We start from the raw sequence: 18051 nt of genomic DNA on the forward strand, positions 1-18051 counted from the left end.
GATTTACATAACAATGACGCCAAAATCACACATGTGCATTCATTCTTATTTTTATATACAACCTACACTTTTATGAAGTACGAATATGCATCATCCCACTTAATCTTTTCGAGTTCCTTAACCTTTTAAATGGACAGTTGTCTTGTGGTTTAGAGAACCAGTGTAATCTTTGAGTAAGTATTACCCATTCCCTGGAAATTTTTCTTGGATGCTAGCTCCCTCTATTAAGGTGAAAATTAAATTCTTGAGAAGTAGGGCGTGGGTTGGGGGAGGCAAAAAAAGGGATTCCATTGTGCAATGTAGTTCAGAGTCCCTTGTCTCTACTTTGTCATTCTAACGAGGCAACTGGCTTCTACAGGCAGTAGGTTTAAGCGATGTGGAGTTGAACTGTGCTAATTGTATATTAAACCAGTGTTAAATTACCAAAGTGCTGAGTCAACAATCAGAAATAGGTTCCTCCATTTTTTATCAGCATGAAATTTCTCTTGTCACTGGATAGAAATATCAGTATAAGGTGGCATTCCATGGGTCAATTCCATGACTTGGGTGTTTGTAAAAACTTCAAAAAGTTTATTGCAGAAGTAAGTATCCCTTCTCAAGCTGGAGGAGCTTCAGACTAGTCTGAAAATAGTTATATCCCATTTTTCACATTTGCTAGCTACAGGTTTTAGAACCTCACAATGTCAATGGAGTGTTAAAGAAAAAAAGTAGCAGGCTCTTTTTATTATATCTTAATTTTCCATGCTGAGCTTTTCGTAGAAATTCTATATTATCTTTGACCTTTATACTTCAATCTGACCCACAGGCTCTATGCACTTTCCTCCCCCACATTTCTGGAGCTGCTCCTGTTGACACAGCTATTAAATGACTAACTGGAACCAGTTAGTCATAAAAACTAGGGCTGGTTTCTATGGTTGCAGAATGAAAGATACGTTTTCTATTGTATTTTCAAGCACAATGTGGACAGCCAAGACTATTGGGGAAATGCTAAATCTAGATATAGAGCCAGAAATTGAGAATCAGTTAGGAATCAGAACCAGAAACCTAGACCTGAATAGATATGAGAATGGATTAGGTATCTGGTGGGCAGGCAGCCTGAGCTGGCTTGGATGTTTTGGAACTAACGGTTAGTACAGGATCCAGCATGGAGAATAAGCTCAGGTACTTGCACTGGTGATGGACACATTAGCCAGGTTTGCAAGTGAGGCCTTGAATGCAAAATGAACACATCTCTGTCAGTTGATCCTTGGAAAATTCTCATGAAAAAGTTGGTTCGTGGTCACAGGAGGAATGAGTGGAAAAGAGAGGACAGACAATGAGCGAGATTACATCACTCACTCAATTTGTGCACGAGAAAAGCATTCTTTACCCTCACTGTAAAGTGGTTTCGCTTCCAGCCTAAATTCCACTACATAGGTGTAGATTAATAGTGGTGACCCATCATGTTCAGAGAAACATCAGCTGTCTGGCCAGTCTTCGGTCACTCCATGTCAGGATGTCCCAACCAGTTAGTGGTATTTCCAGAATGCGGTGCCAATGGGAACTTTAAGGATCATACCACTTAGCATGTAGGAACAGTCATTTACCAAACAGGATATCAGTGCTTTGTAAGAGCTAGTGGAACTTCCCAAGCGCCTCACTTAGTTACGCTGAAGTGATAGAGTGTCCTGTCCTTCCTTATAATTGATATGTTTAGATTATGATGTGCCCAGGACATCAAAATCCTACCGCCATCACCCCAATCATAGTTCGACTTCATTATTAGCATGGCTTTAAGACAAATGGAAGGAGATGGAATTCTTAAGAAACTTTGTTGGACATGTTTAGGATTACTGTAAAATAACTAACAGATTTATATAATCTCAACAGTGTTAGGATTTTTATTACAAAATAAGAGCAAATCATTTGGAAACAATACTATATAAATTTAGAGAATTTTTTAATTATTCCATTTCTCATGCCTCAAATGCACGAAAAATACCCTTTAAGGTCAAACTATTGATTTAAGTTATAATTTAGTTCTAAAACCTCAGGGAGTTGTTTTTCGAGCAAGAAAAATCACAATGTTTCTCATTGCCCTTCTTGGTACACGAGCCAAATGAACTGAACACACACTGTGCACAAAGACTTGTGCTCAGAAGGCCCTTTCCCTTGCCTGGAAGCAAAGAAATAACCATAAATGAGAAAAGTATGACATTCATGGTAAGAAGCAGTACACAGGGCATGACTAAACCGTGGTAGTTTCAGGGGATGGAGGCATAGGAAGATAGTTATGGAATGTCTATGCCATGTTGCTGCCATCTATGTGGCACCTAAAACTGATATATACACACTCTGCTTTGGACCACAGAAATGTCAGAGATAAAAAGGTCACAAGCTGTCCTTAACTATGAACAGCTGACCACAGATATGTCTGTTTCTCAGAATGTTGGTGCCCTCCACCAAAGCCTCTTTGTGTTTGTATTTTATGTCTGTCCTCCTGAAGGACCCAAGCACTTATTCTGTTCTCAAAGTACCGCTGATTCTGTTCTTCACCCCTGCTATTGCAGTATATATGCAGCTATATGCAGTAGCCTGGGTGGCTACTGTCATACTTGGACTTGGTAAGAAAAGGAACTGTTATTTGCTGAGGGCCATCTAGGGAGACTATAGTGCACAGATTAGAGTAAATGGGTTAAAATCAAATGTTTATAGTCAAACTGATTTACTCAAAATCCCTGTTCCTCCATTTCTAACCTAGGGGACTTTGGGCAAGTTGCTTAATGCCTGTGTGTCTCTGCATTCTCATATGTAAAATGAAAACACGAATAGCATCTACCTCACAGGATCACTGTGAATATTGAATGAGGGGCTGCATTTATCAGGCTTAGTCTGGAATACATTGGATGATCATTCAAAAATAGCTATTATTCATTTTCTCTTTGTGAAAAAATGTGCTTGGGAGCCCCAGTCTTCAACCTAGAAATGAACTCACAGAAAATAGACTATTTGCTGCTCCCATTAACTCATCATTTACATTAGGTATTTCTCCTAATGCTATCCCTCCCCCATCCCCCCACTCCATGATAGGCCCCAGTGTGTGATGTTCCCCACCCTGTGTTCAAGTGTTCTTGTTCAATTCCCATGGCACTGCACACGTATGCATATGTAACAAATCTGCATGTTTTGCACATGTACTGTAGAACTTAAAGTATAATTTAAAAAAGAAAATAGACCATTTTTGGTTGAAGAACAGAAAACCCTGAAAGCTGTGTCTGAGAAACTGCATATACAAGCAGACAATGGCCAGATAACATATAAAAATAAAACTCTGACCTACAATCAGTAGCGATACAGCCCAGGAAGGCAACCTATCTACAGAAATGAATCCAAAAAAACAAACTACTATCTGCATCAACCAGCCCGGGAAACTGAACAATAACCCCTGTAGCAATCAGCTCCAAACAGCCAAAACTTAAATAATAATTGACAGCTTCTTTAATTTTTGCCCCAGCTTCCAATTTAGGACCAACTGGAAAAAATTGAATCCGTATTCCCACCCAATCACATAAGATGCCCCACTTCTAGTTAGACCATCTACCGCTTCCCCATGCCAACAACCTCCAATCAGGGCACACCTAAAGCCCTCCCTTTTCTCCACTGCAATGCTTTCTCATTCTTCTGCCTGCCTGTGAGTCTCTACCAAATGCAAGTCTTGATGGTTTTCTCTTTGTGACAGCAAGCTCTGAATGATAGTCTTTGCTTGTTCTCATTTGGGCAGGCTTCATTTATTTCCACACACCTCTCAAACCACAAAGCTAGGCTGTTACGGCAATGGGAGCAAGGACTCAATCTGCTCTTGGCTAACCATTATAACACCAGCACCTAACACAATGTCTGGTTCATAGAGACAGAATGAATAAATAAAAATTTCCCTTTTCTGTCAGACCAGCTTTAGCACACTAGTGAAGGAAATGGAAACTGTGACAAAAGAGAGATTTTTCTTGAGAGAAGAGGTCAGGTAGGTAAGAGATCTTGGGTAAGGTGCAGCTCTTCCACTGTTTGTGCAATCTTGCTTGGATCACCATTCTGGAAGCCATGCAGGCCTCTTCTCCACAATATTCACAATATTAGGACAACCGTAATGCTCACTTACAAGGTGTTTTTGAGGATTTAATAGGATCCTGTGAGTGAAAATAGGGAATGAAGGCGAACTATTTTCTTTGTATGTCCTACTGCTCTGTTTATATTCTTTACTACTATACACAACTTTTAAAATATGGAACATTAAAAAAAAACAAGAAAAAACTTTGTTACAGTTTTATACACACATTGAGTATTACATTTTAAAAGAAATATGAAATAATTATACTTTTTCACATTTTTAAAATATTCTGTTGGACATATTTTATTGTTTCAACAATAAACAACAGTAAAATTACTGAAATGGACTTTTGACACATAAAGGGTAGAATCCTCTAAGTTGGATTTTAACATGATTTTTAACTTAGTACACACATATGTTGAACTTTTATTTGCAAGGTGTTACATTAGGTATGCGGAAGTTTATAAAGATGTGCAAGAGACTGTCCCCTGCCTTCAGAGACTGGTCCATAGAGGGAAATTTTAAAAATCCTTCTCAACTAAAATTTAATGTTGAATAAGGAAAATGACAACTGATGTGTCCATGGATGCAAAGGGAAGAAAGGGTGCTTCTTATTGAACTAAGTAAGAAAGACAACATGCAGGAGGGACATTTGCCTTCGTGTGAGAAGCTGCTTGAGGATTTTAATAAAAATAAGAGAAAGATATTCTAGGCAGAGGGCAGGAGCAAGGGGTCAGAAAGAAATGTGCCACAAATTTTTCTGCTATATACCCAAATACCACTGTAAATTTCTCCTTCACAGTACTCATTACAACTGTAATTAATTAATCAGTTAAACAACTTTTTAAAAATATCTCCCATGTGAACTCTTGAGTTAGTTGTGACTTTTTTTTAGTTTTATTTTAATTGACACATACTAATTGGTTAATCATAAAATAAGGATATTTAGCATATCCACCACCTCAAATATTTATCATTTCTTTCTGGTGAGAACATTCCAAATCCTCTCTTCTAGCTATTTCGAAATATGCAATATAATACCGTTAACTATAGTCACCCAACTGTGTAATAGAAGATCAAAAGTTTTTCCTCCCTTTCACCTAACTGTAACTTTGTACCTGTTGACCAGTCTTGTCCCATCCCCTCTCCCTGCTCTCTTCTGATAATCACTATCTTACTCTCTACTTCTAAGAGATAAACTTTTTCTTTTTTAGAGCTGATGTCTCACCCTGTTGCCCAGGTTGGAGTGCAGTGGAGAGATCATAACTCACTGCAGCCTCAAACTCCTGGGCTTAAGCAATCCTCCCACCTCAGCCTCCCAAGTAGCTGAGACTATAGGCATATGCCAGTATACCCAGCTAATTTTAAAAGTTTTTTTGTAGAGACAGGGTCTTGCTATGTTGCTAGTCCGGTCACAAACTCTTGGCCTCAAATAACTCTCCCTCCTTGGCCTGCCAAAGTAATAGAATTACAGATATGAGCCACAGCACCCAGCCAGGATCTCACTCACATGGAGAATAATTTTAGATTCCATGTATGAGTGTGATCATGTGGTATTTGTTTTTCTGTGTGTCACTTATTTTATACTAATGTCCTACAGGTCCGTCCATGTTGCAAATAACAATATATCATCCCTTTTTATGGCAGAATGATATGCCATTGTGTATACAACCGCATATTTTAACCACATATTGATGGGCACAAGTTGATTCCATATCTTGGCTATTGTGAATAGCCCTGCAATAAACATGGGAGTGAAGATATCCCTTTAATACACTCATTATTTCCCTTGGGTAAATACCCAGTAGTGACATTTTTCTTAATGGTTGTACTACTTTACATTCCCGCCAGTAGTATATGAGCATTCCCGTTTCTCTGCATTCTTATGAGCAATTGTTATTTTTGTGTCTTTTTTACAATAGCCATCTACTGGGATAAGATGATATTTCATTGTGGTTTTGATTTGCGTTTCCCTGATGATTAGTGATGTTGACTATTTTTTCATATACCTATTGGCCATTTGTATGCTTTCCTTTGAGAAATGTCTATTCAGATCCTTTGACCAATTATAATTGGATTATTATTACTATTATTTTGCTGTTGAGATGTTTGAGTTTTTGTATAGACAGAATATTCATCCTTTGTCAGATTAATATTTTGCAATTATTTTCCTCATTCTACAGGTTGTTTTTCACTCTGTTGATTGTTTCCTTTGCTGTCCAGAAGCTTTTTAGTTTGATATAGCCCTATTTGCCTGTTTTTGTTTATGTTACCTGTGCTTTTGAAGTCCTAGCCGTAAAATCTTTTCCTAGACCAATGTCATAAAGCATTTCCCGTTTTCTTTTAGTAGTTTTGTAGTTTTAGTTCTTACATTTAAGTATTTAATCCATATTAAGTTGGTTTCTGTAAATGGTGAGAGTTAGAGACATAGTTCCATTCTTCTGCATATAGATATCTAGTCTTCCTAGAACCACTTGTTGAAGGGACTATCCTTCTCCCAATGAAAAGGGGCTTTTGTCAAAAATCTGACAGCCATAAATATGTGGTTTTATTTCTTGATTTTCTATTTGGTTTTATTGGTCTATGTGTCTGTTTTTATGCCAGTAGCATGTTGTTTTGATTACTATAGCTTTATAGTATATTTTGAAATCTGGTAATGTAATGCCTGCAGGTTTGTTGTTTTTACTCAGGATTGCTTTTAGGTCTTTATGGTTTCATACAAATTTTAGGAAATTCACATGAACAATAATAGAAGATTTAGAAATTTTCTATTTCTGTGAAGAATGTCATTGGTGTTTTGACAGGGACTGCATTGACTCTGTAGATTGCTTTGGGTAGTATGATCATTTTGAAAATATTATTTTTTTCCAATTCAAGAGCATGAGATGTCTTTTCATTTGTTTGTGTAATCTTCAGTTTCTTTTATTAATGTTTTGTAGTTTTCATTATCAAGGTCTTTCATCTTTTTTATTAAATTCATTCCTAGGTATTTCTTTGTAGCTATTATAAATGGAATTGCTATCTTGATTTCTTTTTCAGCTAGTTCATTATTGGTATATAAAATTGTTACTGATTTTTGTTGTTGATGTTGTATCCTGCAACTTTATTGGATTCAGTTATCAATTATAAGGTTTTTTTGGTGGAATATTTAACTTTTTCTATATATAAGATTACATGATCTTAAATAAAGAAAAGACTATAGATGTAGTCTGCAAAGAGGCATAATTTGACTTTCTCTTTTCCAATTTGGATGTTTTTTATTTCTTTTTCTTGCCTAACTTTTTCTGGCTAAAACTGCCTGTACTGTGTTGAATAAAAGTAGTGAAAGTGGGCATGTCTATCTTGTTCCAATTCTTAAAGGAAAGGGCTCCCCCTCCCTGCAATTCAATATAATGCTATCTCTGGGTTTGTTATGCATGGCCTTTTTTGTTGCTGTATATTCATTTGATGCATAATGATATGGTTTGGCTGCTTTCCCACCCAAATTTCATTGAGAATTGTAGTTTCCATAATTTCCACGTGTTGTGGGAGGGAACTGGTGGGAGATAATTCAATCATGGGGGTGGTTTTCCCCATACTGTTCTCATAGTAGTAAATAAGTCCCACAAGATCTGATGGTTTTATAAGGGGAGACCTATTTCACTTGGTTCTCATTTTCTTTTTGCCTGCCTCCATGTAAGATGTTCCTTTGTTCTTCCTTCATCTTCTGCCATGATTGTGAATACTCTCCAACCATGTGGAACTGGTAGTCAATTAAAACTCTTTTCTTTATAAATTACCCAGTCTTGGGTACATCTTTGTTAGTAACATGAGAACAGACTAATACAGTAAATTGGTACCTGTAGAGTGTGGCACTGCTGTAAAGATATCCAAAATTGGAAGTGACTTTGAAACTGGGTATCAGGCAGAGGTTGAAACAGTTTGGAAAGCTCAGAAGAAGACTGAAAAATGTGAGAAAGGTTGGAACTTCCTAGAGACTTGTTGAATGGCTTTGACCAAAATGCTGATAAAGATATGGACAATAAAATCTCGGCTGAGGTGGTCTCAGATGGAGATGAAGAACTTGTTTGGAACTGGTGTAAGGTGACTCTTGCTATGTTTTAGCAAAAAGATTGGTGGCATTTTGCCTCTGCCTTAGAGATTTGTGGAAATTTGAAATTGAGGGAGATGATTTAGGATATCTGGCAGAAGAAATTTCTAAGCAGCACAGCATTCAAGAGGTGACTTAGGTGCTGTTAAAAACATTCAGTTTTAAAAGAGAAGAAGAGCATAAAAGTTCAGAAAATTTCCAGCCTGATGATGTGATAGAAAAGAAAAACCCATTTTCCGAGAAGAAATTCAAGCTGGCTGCAGAAATTTGCGTAAGTAATGAGGATCCACATGTTAATTGCCAAGACAATGGGGAAAATGACTTCAGGGCATGTCAGAGAACTTTGCAGCAGCTCCTCCCACCACAGGACTGGAGGCCTAGGAGGAAAAAATGGTTTCATGGGCCAGGCCCAGGGCCCCCCTGGTATGTGCAGCCTAGGAACTTGGTGTCCTGCATCCCAGCTGCTCTAGCCATGGCTAAAAAGGGCCAAGGTGTACCTCAGGCTGTGGCTTCAGAGGGTGCAAGCCCCAAGCCTTGGCAGCTTCCATGTGGTTTTGAGCCTGCAGGTGCACAGAAGTCAAGAATTGAAGTTTGAGAAGCTTCTCCTAGATTTCAGAGAATGTATGGAAGTGCCTGCATGTCCAGACAGCAGTTTGCTGCAGGGGTGAGGCTCTTATCCTCTGCTAGGGCAGTGTGGAAGGGAAATGTGGGGTTGAAGCCCCCACATATAGTCCCCACTGGGGCACTGCCTAGTGGAGCTGTGAGAAGATGGCCACTATCCTCCAGACCCCAGCATGGTAGATCCACCAACAGCTTGCACTGTGTGCCTGGAAAAGCCACAGACACTCAACACCAGTCAGTGAAAGCAGTTGGGAGGGAGGCTGTACCTTACAAAGCGACAGAGATGGAGCTCCCCAAGACCATGGGAACCCACCTCTTGCATCAGCAAACCTTGGATATGAGACATGGAGTCATTTCCTTCAGAAATAAAGAAGAAATAGTCTTTCCCAGACAAGCAAAAATTCATCACCAGTAGACAGACCTTACAAAAAATGCTAAAGAGAGTGTTTCACCTGTAAGTGAAAGGATGACAAATACTACCATGAAAACATATGAAAGTATAATTCTCACCGGTAGAGGTAAATTACTATCAAATTTCAAATACTCCATTACTGCAATGGTGGCATATAACCTTTCAAATCTCTAGTATGAAGACTGTAAGTCAAAATGGTCAAAGATAACTATAACAAGTTTCTAAGGGACACACAATACAAAAAGATGTACATTAAGGTAATAAAATTATAAACTGAGGGGGAGGGCAAAAATTTTTGATCACATATATGTGATCAAAGTTAGATTGTTATTAGCTTAAAACAGCTTAAGTTTTTTTTTTAATGTAAGCTCCATAATAATCACATGGAAAAAAATTGTAGCAGATACACACATGAGAAAGAGAAAGGAATAAAAACTTATCACTGCAGAAAACTGACAATCCACAAAGGTAAACAATAAGAGAGGAAGAAAGGTAAAGGGTTTTATATATATATATATATATATATAAAAAATATATATAAAATATATATTAATATGTTATAAAACAATATATAAAAATAAAATAATATATAATTATATATCATTTTTATATAATAAAATTATATATTATTTTTATATAATAAAATTATATAATAAATTATATAAGAAATTTATTTATTATATAATAATTATTTATTTATTTATAATTTATTTATATATTTATTATTTAATAATAAATATAATTTATTTATTTTAATAATAATTTATAATAAATATAATTTATTTATATATAAATAAATATATAAATAAATTAATATAATTAATTTATTAATATAATATAATTAATTTTTAAGTATAATTAAATATTTAATTAATTAAATAAATTAATTTAATTATTTTAAATAAATTTAAAATAATGTATTATTTTAATATTATATATTATATATGTATATATTTATTAATAATTAAAAATTAACTTAATCTAATTATTTAAATTATTGATTAATTTAATTTATTAAAATAATTAAAATAATTAATATAATTAATTTATTCATAAATTATTATATAAAATAGTAATAAATATATTTATATATACTTATATATAAATATATAAATTTATAATTTATATATTTGTAATAAATAAATATAATTTGTTTTACAATATTTTTATAATAATAAATATAATTTATACATTTATTATTAATTAAAATAAATATTTATTTATTATATAATAAATTTTATAATAAAATAATATTATATAATAATAATATATATAAAAATAAAATAATATATATAAAAATAAAATTATATATATATATATAAATAAAACCCAGAAAACAACAAAATGGGAGGAGTAAGTCCTTACCTACCAAAAATAACCTTAAATATAACTTGCTTACATTTTCCAATTAAAAGATAGAGAGGGGCTGAAAAGATTAAAAAAAAAAGACCTAAGTATATGCTTCCTACAAGAAACTCAATTCACCTGTAAAGACACACATAGACTGAAAATGAAGGAAGGGAAAATGATATTCCATGCAAATGGAAACCAAAAGAGAACAAGAGTAGTTATACTTATGTCAGATAAAACAGAGTTTAAGTCAAAAATGTAAGAAGAGACAAAGAAAATCACTATATGATGATTAGAGGTAAATTCAGAAGGAAGATTAGCAATTGTAAACATATATGCATCCAACACCAAACAACAAGGTACTAATATATAAAGTAAATATAATTAGAACTAATAAGAGTGATAGACTGCAATAAAATAATAGGAGGGATTATCAGCTGAGGACAGATCATCAAGGGTGCTTTCAAGGTTATTCGATGGAGTATGACCCAAGGTCACTCCAGCTTCTGAATGAAAGAATATGATGTGCTTATACTTAGAATTATTCTTCCCTATGATGACTGCAGATGACTAAGTGCTGACTTTCTTAATCTTCAGGATGAGTTCTTTTTCACATTCTTAGGATGAGTTCATATATATATATATATGTATGTATAAACAAACTTCAATAAGGATGAGTTCCCCATGTGTCTCCCAGGAATTCTCGGACACATCAGAATCCCAACAAGGATTACAACTTAGACCCAAACTGGCTTGCACAATACAGAGGTCCTCCATGTCCCATGGATAAGGCTAATTAGAGAAAGTGAAGACCTAGACTGGCTGGGAATACAAGAAGAGACAAGGCTAGATAACAGCGACAGAATAAGTAGGATATTGAGAGGTTAGTTGAAAGCATATGTTAATGGTCAGAAGCATAAAAATGCTGAATGGCCAGAGTTTAGTATCTGGAAAGGGATCAAGCATTGAGATGAAAGCCCCAATGTTCTTGCTGGAACGTTAGAGTGGTAGATGGTTCACATGGTGGATGCTGGCAGATAGTACAGACCACTGAATTTTACTTTCCTGGAGTAAAATTCTTATGGCTTGGCTGAGTTACATCACCTCCATTTCCAATTCAGTAAGTGGTAGCTTTTATTACTGAAAGTGCTCTATCTTGCAATGTTTAAGAGGTAAAACAGTATACATAATGCAAATAGATGGGTATAATTAATCTCATATGGTGTATGAAGAGAAAAAGATGCCAACACAAATCACTGCCCAGGAGTCTTGATGTTTCACTGCCCTTGGAATCAGTGACACAGATTTAGTTATAGGTGAAGCTGCATTATGAGATCCTTCTGGTGGATTTGTAACTAAGTCCTCTTGGATGAGGTCCATTCAGACCACATGATACTGAATTCCGCCATTTCACATGATAAGTAATCATCTGTGAATATAGTATATTTTAATGGTGTCTGTCAGTTTTTAAAAAGTCAATTTAAATGGATAAATATATAGTTATGCACTTGACTCTATTTTTCCAGTATATGCCAAAAATTTGACATATTAAAACTTTAAACAGCACTGGTGTTCTTCCGATTTTTAGAGTAAAGTTTATGTAGTTGAGATAAGCTATTGACTATAGGTTAGTGCTAAAATGTGTTTAGTTATTCAGGTTGTAGTAATAATAAAAAGCATAATAATAGCTTACATTGTCGAGTGCTTACAATATGCAAGAAATGTAAGGCAGCTTTCTAAATGCTCTATGTGCAGTACCTTTACTCCATCCTTTTAAAAACATGAGGTAGGTACTGTTTCTTCTTTCATTTTAAGAAAAGAAACTACATCTTCATTCTCCCAAGAATGTACAATTATAGAGTGTTGGAATAGGAATTGGAGTCCAAACCTATTAAATTCTAAATCCATGTTCTTGACCGCTACTCAATACTGCTACTTTTTCTTAACAACAAAATCAGAATAAATATATCTAATATATTTATTAGCATTATGTCCTGACACTGAGAAAAGGAAACAGAGAAATTAAAAATCTGCTAGGTTTATGTATGACAAACCCACAATCAGCATAATACTGAATGGGGAAAAGTTGAAAGCATTCCCCCTGAGAACTGGAACAAGACAAGGATGCCCACTTTCTCCATTTCTATTCAACATAGTGTCAGAAGTCCTAGCCAAAACAATCAGGCAAGAGAGAAGGAAATAAATGACATTTAAAGTGGAAAAGAGGAAGTTTTCCAATGATATGATCATATACCTAGAAAACCCTAAAGACGCCTCCAAAACACTCCTAGAATTGATAAACAAAATCCACAAAGTCTCAGGTTTTAAAATCAATATACACAAATTAGTAGCAATGCTATACACCAACAATGATCAAGCTGAGAATCAAACTGAGGACTTAATCTCATTTACAATAACTGCAAAAAATTAAAATACCTAGGAATATACTTAACCAAGGAGGGGAAAGATCTCTGTAAGTAGAACTACAAAACACTGCTGAAGGAAATCACAAATGACACAAACAAATGGAAATACATCCCATGCTCACGAATTCAAAGAATCAATATTGTGAAAATGACTATAATGCTCAAAGCAATCTATAGAGACAGTGTAATTCCTATCAAAATGCCAGCATCGTTTTTCACAGAATTAGGAAAACAGATTTTAAGATTCATATGGAACCAAAAAAGATCCTGTATAGCAAAGCAATCCTAAGCAAACAAAACAAAACTGTAGGCATCACATTACTGGACTTCAAATTATACTACAAGGCTACAGTTACCAAAACAGCATGGTACTGATATAAAAGTAGACATATAGACTAATGGAACAGAATAGAGACCCTATAAATAAAGCCAAATACTTACAACCAACTAATCTTTGACAAAGCATACAAAATATAAATTGGGGAAAGTATACCTTATTTAATAAATGGTGCTGGGAAAAGTAGATAACCACATGCAGAAGAATGATATTGGATGCCTATCTCTCACCTTATACAAAAATCATCTCAAAATGGATCAAAGACTTAAATCTAAAACCTGAAACCATAACAATTCTAGAAGATAACCTAGGAAAACTGCTTCTTGACATTGTCCTAGGCAAAGAATTTATGACTAAAATCCCAAAAGCAAATGCAACTATAATAAAAATAAATAAATAGGGTCTAATTAATTAAAAAGCACAAGAATTAATCATCAGAGTAAACAGACAACCCACAGAATGAGAAAAAATATTTGCAAACTATGAATCTGACAAAAGACTAATAGCCAGAATCTACAAGAAACTCAAACAAATCAATAAGAGAAAACAAATGATCCTATCAAAAAATGGGCAAATGACAGGAATAGACATTTTTCAAAAGAAAATATACAAATGAACAACAAATATATTTTAAAAAACACTCAACATCACTAATCATCAGGGAAATGCAAATTAAAACCACAATGAGATACCAACTTACTCTTGCAAAAATAGCTGCTATTAAAAAGAAACAATAGATGCTGGCATAGATGTGGTGAGAAGGGAATGTTCATATGCTGCTGGTGGGAATGTAAATTAGTGCAACCTCTATGGAAAACAGTATGGAGATTTGTTAAAGAACTAGTTCTACCATTCAATCTAACAATTCCACTACTGGATATCTACCCAAAGGAAAAAAAGGTATTATATCAAAAAGACACCTGCACACCTCTGCTTACTACAGCACAATTCACAATTGCAAAGATATGGAATCAACCTAAGTGCCCATCAACCAATGAGTGGATAAAGAAAATTTGGTGTATATACACTAAAGAATACCACACAGCCACAACAAAGAATGAAATAATGTATTTTGGCAGGGCGTGGTGGCTCATGCCTGTAATCCCAGGACTTAGGTAGGCAGAGGCGGGTGGATCACCTGAGGTCAGGGGTTCGAGACCAGCCTGCTCAACATGGTGAGACCTCATCTCTACTAAAAATATAAAAAGTTAGCCAGGCGTGGTGGCAGTCACCTATAATCCCAGCTACTTGGGAGGCTGTGGCAGGAGAATCACTTGAACCCAGAAGGTGGAGTTTGCAGTGAGCCGAGATAGCACCATTGCACTCCAACCTGGGTAACAATAGCGAAACCCTGTCTCAAAATAATAATAATAATAATAATAATAATAATAATAATGTGTTTTTAGCAATTTGGATAGAGCTGGAGGCCATTATTCTAAGTGAAGTAACTCAGGAATGGAAAACCAAATACTGTATGTTCTTACTTATAAGTGGGAGCTAAGCTATGGGTACACAAAGGCATACAGAATGATATAATGAACTTTGGAGACCCGACTGTGGGGGATGGGAAGGGAGTGAGGGTTACAAACCTACCTATTGGGTACAATGTACACCACTCGGGTAACAGGTGCACTGAAATATCAGACTTCACTATACCACTATTCAATTCATCCATGTAACCAAACACCACGTATACCTCTAGATATTGAAACAAAAAAAAATTTAAAAAAATTAAAAATCTGCTAGGTTTAATCAAGAAGTATTTCTTGAATATCTAGAATGTGTTCAGCAAAGATGAAAAGCAGAAGGGATATGATCTCTGCTTTATAATTTATAATCTGTAATTGGAAAAAAAAAAGAACCCACACAAAATAATAGCAAGCAGCAGAAGAATAAATAGAATTAATGGGGAAAGAAAAAGTAATAGAATTAACGGGGAAAGAAAAAGTATGTGGACAGACCTTTAATACCTGAGATGATGGGGATCATTGGGGAATGAAGTGACCAGCGGATTTAGAACAAATGAGACTTGATAAGTCAGAAGGAAAAGGTAACATCTTTGTTACATCCTCTTTGTCTTAAAAGAAAGGTATTATACATTTACACACATACGTGAACCACACTTTCTTAAAACATGGAATAAACATATACACCTGAAGTATATAAAACATATATGTAGGTTCCAATGATTAAGTATAAAGCAAATACAATATAACTCCCTCTCAGGTTAAGAAATTAAAATAACTGATTTCCAAAATCTCCCCATGTGTCCTTCCCAATCCAAACTCCCTTGAAGCACATTTGATGAACTTGTATGACACAAAGAAAGAACTGTAAATAGAGCCCAGCAATTGTATTCCTGGCAGCTTGTTGTTCTGAGTTAAAAATGGCATAGACAGAGTAAAATTTTAGTCATGTCCTGAAAAGCAGAAACCCTCACCAATAATTAAGCCAGTCTCTGCTTAACCAAACCTGTGTGTGTCTCACAATGAGTAACTGATCAACAAGAAGTTTCTCAAGTAACTTTCCAGATGTTGCTGATTGAGACATCCTTCAGCTACCATGACAAATAGGGCAGAATTAAGTGAATGGCAGGCATGCGACACGAAGGTAGCCAGGCCTATCTTGACGGGACTCTACCATTCAGCAGCAGGCCCTTGATGCTGAATAATCTGGATAAACACAACTGAACAAAGGTTAAACCTACTCTTGTTTGAATTAACTCTAATCCTGCTCATCAGCCTTAAGGAATGGAGCAGTCATATTTTTTGGAACACACAGTAACAAGAAAAGCCTAATTAGAGAGCAAAGGGTAGATGTTTAGCAGCTCTAATAAATGTGATGTGCTGAATGCATTATCTATTTGGCAGAAAACAAATTATGGTGTAATCTGCAGCATTCAGGCAGTCTAATTTATGGCATCTCATTTAAGGAAATTCTTTAACCCAGCATTTTGAGATCATAAAGCACATTTTAACAAATGCAAGCACGATTTTCTGGAATTCAGAGAGACCTTTAAGAGATGGGAATTTTCTGGAATATACCAGGACCATTTGAATGTGTTTTTTTTAAAATAAATTAGTTCATAAATACTATCCTAGCAGCTTGATATTACCAAATGATGGGGAAAAAATTTTTTAATATTTTTTTCTGAAATAAATGGAAAATTTTTCACTGCACAATTGTTTTGTAGGACTCACTCAATATTTGATCATTGTTGCTTGTAACCTTTCAATTGCCTTTGGTTGTGCTTAGAAACCCAGTTTCCAGCCTTCCTACTCCACACCTCCCCCAGCTCTCCTAGCCAACTAAGCTTCAGCCATGGTGGCCTACTTTCTGCTACTCTATAAGGCTACTTCTGGCCTCAGGATCTTAGCACTGGCTCCTTGCCTCTGCCTGAAAAGCTCTTCTGCAGATTCTTGTGTGGCTGGTATCTTCTTATGATTTTGTTACAGTGCCTCTTCTACAGAGATATCTTCTCAGATCACTTTCTATTCAAGGTTCTCCAAACACTCTCCTGTTACTCTGATTTTCTTCACAGTACCTACAACTATCTGAAGTTAACTCAGTTGTTTATTTACTGCCTGTCTCACCTATTAGAATATACATTCCACTGAGCAGTGACTTCATTTTGTTCAATCACCTTTGATCTTCACTGCCAAGAATAAAACTGAAGGTATGGTAGGTGCCCACTATATTAATGCCAATATGAATAAATGAGTGAATATAATGGAGAGAAACTTAGGTAAATCTCAGTGCCAGAATTCCTACCAGTCTGGAAAATTTAAAATCACAAGTTGTATTTTAAATGTTCTTCATTAACCTAGAAAAAAAATACTTAATAGCACCAATATCAGAAGTACTTTGTGTTTGTGTGTATAACTGTAACAACCTTCCTATGATTGGCTAAAAAATATATTGCGTATACAAAATGTCTTTTTCTTGCCAGTGGGAAAACTAATGTTCAGAATGGCTCATCTACTTATTCAAGTTAGAAAGTATCAGAGACAAAATCAAAGTTAATATTCAATGATTTGATTTATAAACTGTGAATTGATCTTCCCACAATTTTCTTCTGGCTGGAAATATACAAAATAGGTGATAAATGAAGAACTAGTCACACAATATGTCAATGGCTTTGTAATAAGAATAATTGGTAAATTTGCCTTGAATTATTCATTTTTTTCTTACTTTTCTCTTTCTTATAAGCAAAGTGAACACTCTTTTTCCTTTTATTATAATATATGCAAATTTTAAAAATGAGTTCTATTTTAACATTTTTTTGTCAATCTACATTATCAAAATGATGTTCCATGCCTGAAAGGTAATCACCTGTCTACATTGAACTATAGTTACTGTGCAGTTCATTATTTACACAAATGCTATAAATCGAGGTATTGCACTAATAGTGGGCTTGATATGCAGATATCACTTGTCTAAGTCATATGAAATATAGTATTTCTCATTATTATATTATTCCATCCTAGTGGTCTTGAGGAGAGTCAAATGAAGACCTATTTCTCAAACGACTAAAACCAACTCAAGGTGCCTATTCCAAATGGTAGGTTGTTACTTTCCCTCAGATTTCTCACAATGTTGCAGTTATGGAGGTGCTGAGAAGGAAGCACTCTACCAACAATCCCAAGAAGGCTCTGGAATATTTATCCCAAATTATGGCCAACCCAATAAACTAAAATAAGAATGGACATTTTCATTGCTTTCACAAGAGTC

At 35.1% G+C, this 18051-nt stretch overlaps 1 long non-coding RNA gene across 3 annotated transcripts in view; it reads left to right on the forward strand.

Annotated features, from left to right (window-relative positions):
* The window catches only part of LOC117979472 (uncharacterized), a 138565-nt gene that overhangs the window by 108337 nt on the left and 12177 nt on the right, over nucleotides 1-18051 (forward strand). For all 3 annotated transcript variants that reach the window (XR_008624597.2, XR_008624596.2, XR_008624595.2), the window contains one exon: nucleotides 17808-17881. This is a non-coding gene — a long non-coding RNA (uncharacterized LOC117979472). The remainder of the gene's footprint in view (nucleotides 1-17807; nucleotides 17882-18051) is intronic.

This window comes from Pan paniscus, chromosome 13 (genome assembly GCF_029289425.2).
Source record: "Pan paniscus chromosome 13, NHGRI_mPanPan1-v2.0_pri, whole genome shotgun sequence".
NCBI lineage: Eukaryota > Metazoa > Chordata > Mammalia > Primates > Hominidae > Pan > Pan paniscus.